The sequence below is a fragment of the Medicago truncatula genome, chromosome 5, assembly GCF_003473485.1.
Source record: "Medicago truncatula cultivar Jemalong A17 chromosome 5, MtrunA17r5.0-ANR, whole genome shotgun sequence".
NCBI lineage: Eukaryota > Viridiplantae > Streptophyta > Magnoliopsida > Fabales > Fabaceae > Medicago > Medicago truncatula.
In genome coordinates this window covers 2,969,921-2,981,110 of record NC_053046.1, presented here as the reverse complement: position 1 = coordinate 2,981,110, position 11,190 = coordinate 2,969,921, and positions in this window count along the sequence as shown.

The following is an 11,190-nucleotide window of genomic DNA, read 5'->3' as shown; positions in this document are numbered from 1 at the left end:
CGTTAAACAAGCGCTTGTTGGGAGGCAACCCAACTTTGTAAGTTATTTATTTTTATAATGCATACTAGGTGTAGGAGTCATGTGCATACCAAAACCATTCACAAATCAGAAGCCAAAACAAAACAAAGTCTGAACTGTCATTACTCGCGAGGCGAGTAAAACTAGTCGCCATGGCGAGTAAAACTGTCCTTTGACTTCGTTGACCACCAAATTGCTCGCCACGGCGAATACATATGCTCGCGAGGCGAATGGCAGCAGTTCTGACAGTTTCAGTTTTCAAAGCCACTAACTCCCTCATTAATCTCTCTTAACCACCCTTTACCAACTTTAATTCATCATTTTCGGTTTTGCATTTCTCTCTCATCAACCACACAAATTTTTTCTTCCTTCTCTCAAACCCTAACACCTCAACACTACCCTTTTTCCAATTTATCAAGTCAATCCAAGTCAAGCTTATTGCATACTCATTTCTGCACTTAGATTACTTCTGATTCAGGTTTGTATTCACTTTGTTGCCATTCATTTCAAATTTTCATGCAAAAAAAAAAAAAAAAAAAACCCTAGGGTAGTAGATAGTGTAATGTTCTTCAAACTGATACCCACATGACTGAGATGAAACATAATCATGCCCAAATTCGTGGTTGTTCTGATTCCAATCCACATTTTTGTTAACCCTTTTGTAAAAATTAAAAATAAAATTAAAATTAGGGTTTTTGTGGTATAATTCGACATTCAACTCAAAAGCATGATTTAGTTCATCTCTTTGTCATTATCAGGGTCGGAATTACTATATTTAGGGTTAAGAATGTTGAAACTGAAAGAAATTTTGAAAAAGGGTCGATTTTTGTCATTTTCTGGGCAACTCGCCATGGCGAGTTTCATCATTCGCCAAGGCGAGTGAGCAATCTGAAACCCAGAAAATTTCAACTACTCGCCATGGCGAGTGCACCGGCTCGCGAGGCGAGTGGTAACAGAACATGCAATATTTTTTGTTCCATACTGATATTTAATTGTCTGTTTGGTGTTTGTGGAATTCCTGGTTGTGTTTGCAGGTATGGCTCCAAAGAAACCCGTTAACACTGGTAAACGCAAGAAAGGAGAAACATCCGCAACCCGACCCCCACCTAGAAACCAAGCCTTTGAGAGGGAGAGATTTAGGTCTCGCTACCATCAAGATAGATATATTGAACTGCTTGACCAATCCATGTGGTGTGAGAGGGTCTTTAACCTTAATCCCGAGGGACCCTATAAAGAAATTGCCAAACTTTTACTCGATCAAGGATGGGAACGACTCCTTCAACCCATAACAGATATTAATGCCGAGTTAGTGCGTGAGTTTTATGCCAATGCCCTACCTGAAAATCCACACACTGACCCATTTACATTCGAAACTTTTGTGAGGGGTCGAACTATCCGGTTTGACCGTGAGGCAATAAATACATACCTTGGCAATCCCTTTGAGTTAGCCTACCCAGACGACCTTGATGACTTTCATGAGAAGCAAAACCTTGGCCACTTTATCCTCCCGGGCCCCCATGAAGAAATCAAACGATTTCTCTTGTTGGGAGACTATAACTATGACATCAGTGATGCAGGGAGAGAGTATCGGGCCCAATACAAATTCATGACCAATGAGGCCAAAATTATCCAAAAATTCATTCTTTATAATGTCAGGCCCAATAGTCATCTGTCTGATTGTGTTGTCGAGGTGTGTCCTTTAATCTACTACATCCTCAAGGGGATCAAGGTAGATATTGCCCGGACCATTGCTTGGGAACTCCGAATGGTCACCCTGCAAGGAAGAGGTGAAAGAGAAGCTCGTCTCTTTTTTCCCGGTTTAATCATGGGACTCATTAAAGATACCGGCATGCGCCTACCAACCAGTGTCCATGAGAAGATCCGGAACCCGATCAATGATGCTTTCATCACCCGATACATTATGGGTGAAACAAAGAAGGATAAAAGCAAACAAGCATCATCTTCTGGGGCACCTCCACCACGACCTCAACCATCATCTGAACCACAACCCCACTTTCCACCACATCTAGACCCACACACTGCTGCTTTTGACTTTTCAAGCTTCGCTCAATGGCAATACCAGTGCCATACCCATACATGGAACATGCTGGACGCAACCAACCGTGCTAATACATATCTTCAGCAGTCTCAGTATGTGATGCAGCAGCAGGCTGGGTACCCACCGGAGGTGATGTCACAATTCATGACACCAGAGGCCTATCAGGCTCATGTTTCTTGGCCTGAGGGCAGGCCAGATCCTTACGGAGGGGGTGGATCATCGTTCGGGACGCTTTCTGACGATATATTGATGGGAGATTCTGACAGAGACGATCCAGACAGAGTCCCAAGTGCAACTGGTGGTTCAGATGATCATGACATGCAGGGTTGAAAGAGGAAAAGAATGACTTTGAAAGCTCACCGTTTATTGAGTGACATTTTTATAAAGCTTTCAGTCTATTTTTTCTTTCTCTTTCATTTCTTCTGACAATATTTGCTTCTGTTCATATTTTAAATTTAGCACAATGACTCACTTTGTTTAGTTAGCATTTTGTTTAATTATTTTGGTATTTTCGTATTCATATTCGTATTGTTCAAAGTTGTATTGTGTTGTTTTATATTAGCACTTTTGGTTTATATCAAGTACTTTGTTTTGAAAATTGTGGAAGTTTCTTTAGTTTATCACTCTTGCTTATTGAAAAGAAAATGCTCAAAGCTTCAAATTTCAAAGCGCTTGAAAGAGCCAAAACTTGAGCAAAATTCTCAGATGATTGATAATAACAGATGGTTTGTGATAAAGCGCAAAGCCAAGGTACAAGTTTCCAGTTTTTCTAGGTTTTTACTTGAATAGGAAACGAGTACTTTGCACAAATTTCAATTCATTTAGTTCTCCTCGATAATGTGTTTGTTTGTGAACCACTTAGTACTAGCTAAAAAGTGAGGAAACCTCAAATATTTGTACTATATGCAAGGAGACCGGCATTCATTGTTTTAACTCGGTCATTTTATGTTAAATCTAATATTTGTTTTAAATTGTGTAAAGACATGGAAAGGATCAAGGCATATTTTGTTTAATGAGAGAAACATACTTGACCACAAATAGCCTACCTTGTGAGAAGAGCGAGTATTTGTTAACCCACTTGAGCCAAATGAAGCAAGGTCCTCAATTATGAACTGTCAATTCATAAGCACAATGCTTGATGAATTCGCCCTATATTTTTCAAAATCCAGTTCATTTTTGTTGCACTATCGGACCTTGATATGTTTTAATTGTTGAACCCTAAACCTTCATTGTTATTTGTCCCTTTTTGCCATAGATTAAGGGAACATTCAAATAGGGTATGTTTTCATTCAAGTTGGGGAGAAAAGGTAGATGTTCATCATTTGTCAAGTGAATTGGTGTAATCAGAAATTTTGATCAAGACAACATTGTTTGTATATGAAAAAAGAAAGAAAAAGAAAAATGTGTACATGATAAAAACAAGAAAAGAAGAAAAAGAAAAAGAAAGAAAAATCCAAAAATAGAATAAGTTGTCAAGATCAAGGAGTATCATGTTTTAACACCAAGGGTTTGTTAGGGAATTCTAGTAAATTTGTCTTTTGAATGTGAATAGAAGGAATGTTCCCTTATGCTTGACCATTTGAATTCAATTGACCCACAAATGTCCTTTCTTTTGTAGCCAAGCCAAATTACAACCCTAAAAGACCTTTTGATCCATGTTTTTATGCTTTTTGAAATGATAATTGGATGGACATATAACTTGATTTGGATGTTAACTTGATTGCCGGATGTGTGTTCATAACTCTCACTCATTTGATTTCAATTGCATATCTACTTACAAAGAAGTGTGTTAGGTGTGGTTCGTGAATAAATGTTTTATTGACTTGAACTATTTGACATGAACTTTGTGCATAGAACTCATTTCATATTTGTGGTAGAATTCCAGATTAGTTGGAAACTCAGACTTGCCCGCGCATTCTCTTTGAATCATTCATCTAAATTATTTGTACGAATTTGTCCAAATATTTTTATTCAGCCTTGTGTCCAAACACATATTTCTGTATAAGTTATATCAAATTTTGGTGTTGATTTGATTGAAAGAAAAAGATAAAAGTAATAAAACCTCATAATTTGCATCCTGATAAAAAAATCAAGGCATAATTACACTTTTAATCCTTAACTTAATTTCAGATAATAGTTTGGTCCTTTTTGTCCATTTTTATATAAATTTTTAAGCTTCAAATCTAATATTCTTATGCAAACATAGACGATGATCATAGATTTGAAGATCGAAAGACCATAAGAAAATAAAATCATGAATTTTAAGCTTAAAAATTAATATAAAAATGGACAAAAAGGACCAAATTGAAATGAAAAAAAGATAAAGGACTAAACTCTTACCTAAAATTAAATTAAAGGATTAAAAGTGTAATTTTGCCAAAAATCAATTACACCGGAATGCATAATTTGCATGTTATATTACTTTTTATAAGGGGTATTTCATATTACCTCTAAATAAATAAATAAATTAGCAGCACTATTTTAGGTCTCAAAATAAATAAATAAACACTCGGTTTTGGCACTGAAAATAAGAACCGACGTGGAATTGAGTCATCTTCTAGATAATGCACGTGTCAGCTTCTAGGTTTTCCAGCAATCCCCACACTGGTTTGGGTCTAATCAATTATTGGCAAAATTATATCATACGAGTAGATATTTTATTTAGCTGTAACATATTGGTTTTTTTTTTTTTTTTAAAGAAGCAAAAATGATATATATATTCATACCGAAAGAGACGCCTCTCTAGCACAAGACATATTAAAGAGGGCACTCAAAAACAAAGATAAAGATTCAGTCGAAACAAATACAAAGACAAACAGTCAGCCGATACCCAAACAAGATAAAGGGTCCGACCACCACTACTGACAACCAAAAACAAAAGTAGCGTTATTAGCCTTCAACCACTAGTATTAATGAAATTTAAGCTTTTCACCGAGCTCTACATTAGTGTGAGAACTATCAAAAAGCCTACTATTACGCTCATTTCATACTAGCCAAACAGAAAGTAACCTAAGTAATTGAAGAAAAGATCGACACGCCGTTGAGGCACATAAACAATTAGCGAACTGAACAAAATGATCACGAATCCTGTAATGATCGATTGATATATGCATAAGTCGATCATTTCTTTCATTTTTTTAATTAAACAAAGAATAAACCACAGGAACATCTTCATCTTCATATTCTTCATCCTCATCTTTTTCCTTAAATTAAATCAATGTACACCCAAGTACACCTCAAATTAGCTTAAGTATCTTCACTTTCATTATCTAAACTGGTAATTCTAAATTCCCAAATCTCAAAAAACCTTAAATTTACTAAGCATAGAAAATACTATCTCTAAATTCAATTGAAAGAGAGAGGTTGTTTCATAATGGGTTAGCTTAAAATTTGAGCTTTACTTCTTTGAAGGGTATTAACAGCATGAAAATTCTGGATTTTGTGTTTGGGAAATTACAATTTAGGGATTTCTCAATGTTTGATAAATTTAAGGTTTTTTGAGATTTGAGGATTAAGAAATTTTATTTTTTTGAAGCAAGGATTATGAATTATGAGTTTAGAAGATGAGAGTGAAGATGCTTAAGCCAATTGAAAGTGTATTTGAGTAGACATTGGTTTGATTTAAGGGAGAAGACGGGGATAAAGAACTGAAGACAAAGATGTTCATATCGTTCATAAAACTTTTTATTTTTAATTAAAAAATCTTTTAGAAAACGAGGTTATTAATAAAAAAATAATTTCAAATTTTTTTAATGAAAAAATAAAAGAAAGGATTAACTTGTGCACATTTTAATAAATAAAAGACTTAAGTGGAACAAAAAAAAGAAGATAAAAGACCAATGTGTTATAAACTTACAACTAAATAAAGTAAAGGACGTCTAATACTCCATCCGGTCCTATTTACAAGAAACAATTTACTTTTTAGATACATTAAATAATATATGTATTTGATTTAAATTCTTGACTAGATATATACATTCTTCAATGTATCTAAAAAGTCAATTTTCTCTTGTAAATAGGACCGGAGGGAGCATATTTGCATTAACTTCTTCTCTACACATATGTAAGCCTTTTTTTTAATGACCATGTATCAACCAATTTGAAGAGTACACATGTTACTAGTTGATAAGTGCTAGAAAGTTGTAATTTAAGTGATATATTTTAGGCACTTTTGTTACTTGTTTTGCAAGTTATTAAGGGAAAAGCCGAGAAATAAGTGATTATTGCCCTTTTACGCTTTATCTATCTTACTTCACCCATTTGTGCAGGATTCGAACTCAAGACATCAAGCAAAGAGAAGAAAATCGAGAAAAGTACAAAAAGGCAGAAAAAGGAGATCACTCGCCTCCAACTCGCCATGGCAAGCAGAAAAGGCGAGCAATTCCAGAATGCAACAAAGATCACACGCCACCAACTCGCAATGGCGAGTAGAAGGCGAGCTTACTCGCCGTGGCGAATGGAAGGACTCGCGAGGCGAGTAAGGGCGGTTTAGCCTCTAAATGCTGACGTGGCACAAACCCAATGGGGAAGAAACTTCAACTCGCCTTGGCGAATGAAGCAGCTCGCGAGGCGAGTGAAGGCAGACTCAGAATTCTATAAATAGCCCACTCAACCATTTCAGAAAAAGATAGTTTTTTATATAGTTTTTTACTTAGTTTTTCTCTGAGTTTTTCACTTGGAATATTTCTAGAGAGAGAGATAGGGCTTGTTCTTCATAGGGTGAGAGTGATAGAGAGTGGATTCTTCGTTCTTTGTTGAGAAATCACAAGTTGTAAATGAATCTTTCTCCTTCAATTCATTCTTGCAAGGCTTCCATGACAATGAGTAGCTAAATCTCCTTTGTTGGGATTAGAGGTACTTGATCTTAGCTTAACATGTAATCTTTTGATCTATAAATATATGGTTCTAGCATTTGATTTGATATTGATGTTATTCTTGCACTTTAATCTTTATCTTTGATTTAATTGTGATTGAGAAATACTTTTGAATCTAGGTTTAGAATAATCATCTATCAAAACATAGGTTCTAGACATGGAATCGATGTTTTGATAATCACTTTGTGTATCCAAACCTAAAGCTTTCTTAGCATTCAATAGATCGAGAAATCATCGATTGGACGATAAGATCGACTCTTGAATCATTCAATAGTTTGAGACATCGACGATTGAATGATACAATTGATTTCACAATATTGTTTGGACACGAATAGTGTTGTCGAGGGATACGTGATAATATCAAAGAAAAGCTAGAATCCATGTATGATCATTAGGTTACGTGCGACGCTTGATCAAGGAACTCTAATCCTAACAAGTTTCACGCCCTATTAATCTCAATTTTATCGTTTGCAAATGAGTTACTAAAACAAACAACCAATTATCTTTTCAACTTGGAATGGTATTTGGTGTCGAACGGTCCGCGATATCGCACTAGTCCCTGAGGAGACGATATAAATACTTACAATTGTTTGATGAAAAAATACTACATCACTAGTCCTCACATAACAATGTGTTTATAAGTATTGAGTATAAGTTAGTATTCTGATGATGAAATAGGTCTAACCATAATTCTAATATTTCTAATATGATATCCGAATTTATACAAGATCTATTAAGTCATCTATTGTCATGCTACTTGGGTTACTCTTCACATGAATAGTCTTTGCATGAAGGGATGTGTTAAAAACTCCATATTAAATGAGATATATCTTGATAATGTGTTTAGAAGTGGATATAGGTGCTCACCTCACAAGTTATGATTTATAAAACTTGAGTTAAACTCAACCCATATTATATAGTATATATAAAGTTGATATTTACTAAAAAAAATTAATATTATATTACTTCTTCTATCATATTTTTTCATTGATGTTTTCCATAAACTTTCTCTGCAATATATAATCATATTAGAGGAATTGTCGAACCTTAATTTGGTTCATCATGTTATAGTAGTTTAACCATTTTTGGTTAGAGTCAACCTCAATTGATCTAGTTGAATTCTTATTATAGAGTGAAATTTTTATTCAAGAGCAGATAATATATGATTTATTTTTTACATAAACCGTAAAACATGAAGCATAATTTAAAATTTAATAAAATACAATATATTTTAAATCAAAATAAATAGGCCTTTAACTACTACGAACAACATTCTTCTCCAAAACTTCTACAGCTACCAAAACAAACATGACTCAAATATGGAATATTTTGCCCAACAATATTTTTGAACCGCTTAGGAGAGGAGGTACGTTGGAGGGAAGAGGCAAAAAATGAGTACAACTTGCAACCATAGCTTTGGTTGCTTGTGAGGAAACCAACCACATAAGAACAACCAACAATGGGAATGGGAGACTTTAGTGGACCTGAACTCGCGCTGCAAAATAAAACTCAACGACTTCATCATTAATTCTGCAAAATAAAGAAACATAAAGTTAAAACCATACATGGAAAAATAATAAAGCAAAAAACCAAAACGATGCCCTACCATTACCAAGAATAGCAAGCACCTTCCTCGTTTGTACTTCAGCATAAAGGGTTATGAGCCAAATAAGAAATTCTCCCCCTAGCAATGAATGGGTCATGAACCAAGAAAAAGAGAGCAAGAGACAAACAAGAAATTCTACCTTAACAATGAAAAAGGCGTGAGTCGAACAAGAAATGCTCTACTTCTAAACAAAGAGTGCAAGCCGAATGTGAAAATCAACGAATGTACGAAAACAACTTTGATCATCGTCGTTATCGCCATACATATACCCTAAAACAATGTTAAAGGAACATATTTTTCACTTACCCCTAAGCACGTTGAGTTTGCTATCTACATCCATAGTTTAGTATTTGGAAGAGCACAAAACAAGCTTGATTTGCACATCTTAGGGTCCGTTTGGTTCGGGGGTTTTGATGGGGAGAGGAGGGAAGGGGAGGGAATACTTTGAATTTGTTGTGTTTGGTTCAATTTTTAGAAGGGGAGGGGAGGGAGAGGAAGGAGAGCAAAATCCCTTATAAGTTCATTTATTGCTCCCCCTTAAATTGGAGTTTTTTGGAGGGGAGGGAAGGGAAAGATAAATGATTTAATGCAATTTTAATTATATTGACATAATTATCCTCATATTCATTTTTAAATGAAAAAATCGTCCTTATTAAAAATTTAAGTGTTTCAATATATTGCTTATTACCCTTTTTTCTTAACATGCCTATATCATCCTCTTTTTTTTTTTTTTTTTTTTTTTTTTTTTTTTTTTAAAGTAGAACCACATATTCTTTTCTTCTAATATTTTTTTTACGATAATTCTTTTTTTTTTTTGTACTAACGCTGTTCTCATTTTTTTATTTAATATTTTTTAATTGTATTATATATTAAAACATTATCAACAAATTTTGTGCGGGAATTTTTTATAAATATATTTTATAAATCAGTTCTAACAATAATTTTTTTATAAATATTTTTATATTTTCGTAGATTATTTTATAAGTATATTCTATAAATCAGTGCTCTAATATTTATGAATACCCAATATCTTGTCAGAAGTTTTGTGTATGATTATTTATGCGTTTACAGTTACTAAGTTTTCATGTTTAATTTTTTATGAAGTGAATAATTTAAAAATCATGATACTATTTTAATATTAGAGGGATAAAAAAGTAATTTAGTTTTAAAATCTCTCCCCTCCCCTTCTGAACCAAACATATATTTGATTAAAATCCCTCCCCTCCCCTTCCCTCCCATCATTTGAACCAAACATATATTTAATTGAAATATCTCCCCTTCCTTTCCCTCCCCTCCATTAAAACCCCTCCCCTCCCCTCCCCTTCGTTGAACCAAACGGACACGTAAGAACATTCATAAGGTAAGATTTAGACGTTGAGATTTGACAAAGGAAAATATTATAGTTTATGAAACAATAAATCAATACCCCAGTTAACAACATTCAACATGTACATACATATATCAATCCAATATTTATTTTCTTTATTATCCAAATAACGTTACAACAACCAAAATCAGGAGTAAATGAGACACACAAGGCCAGACTACATCAGGATGTGTTCCATCATCATTCTTTAGGTTATTCCCACCTTTGACCTCGTAACCAATTGATCATTCATACTACGTTCACCACTACTCGAAACATTTGAATGAAAGGTCTGAAATTTCTTTAAAAATCAAACATATTAATCTTAATCATTCTCTCGTACGGACCTCGCGCCCGAGGGCTTGTGCACCATTGCAGATATTAGGTTAGTGTTCAACCCACATCCTAGACACCATGCCCCCAACCCCTCACTCTCAAACACCTAATCCTTAGAAGTCTTGAGCTTGGGGAGTTTGTTTGTGTACCATTACAAGTACTGGGTTGATACTTGTTCCATAACATACATGGACCTTATGGCCCATATACCAACATCGCGCACTTAAACCTAATTTAAAGCTAACCATGCCTACATATAGACATATAATAGGTGAATCTGAAATATTACCCAATCCCTTTTTGCCTCACAAAACCCTATAGAGGCACAACCATTGCTATCACAATAAGAACACTTGGAGATTATTGAAAGATGAACCTGTTCTGAATTCGATGAGAAAACACACCAATAACAAATTTGATGTGTGGAGTAAGTGATAATCAGACAACCAAAACAAAGTGTATGGAACAATTATGTAACACAAGCCAAAAGTAGAAAACAGCGAGAGAAAAGAAGAGAGAACACAAAAGAATTTGTTGACCCAGTTCGGTCAAAATTGACCTAGTTTGGGGGAGAGAGCATCCCTCCGCTTCACTATATGATGAGTAACTTTACAAAGAGATATCAATGGGTTACAAGAATACGTCTCCCGCCTAATTCTACCCAAAGTCTCAATCTCTTCTCGTAACTAAGAGACTCAATCCTAATAGTGTTTTCCAAAGTGAATCAACCCTCAAACCCTAGTGTTTGTTGCCAAAGAGACAAATTATACACAAACCCTAGTTTTGTTGCTGTCTTTCTAAACCCTTGTTTCATACTCCTCTATCTCAAAGTTTACACTGATACAAAGCCTATATTTATCGTGCTCCGATTTTGCCAGATTGTGCTCAGATTTTTTTACGAATGAAAGTGCCAATTCTGTAACATAAAATC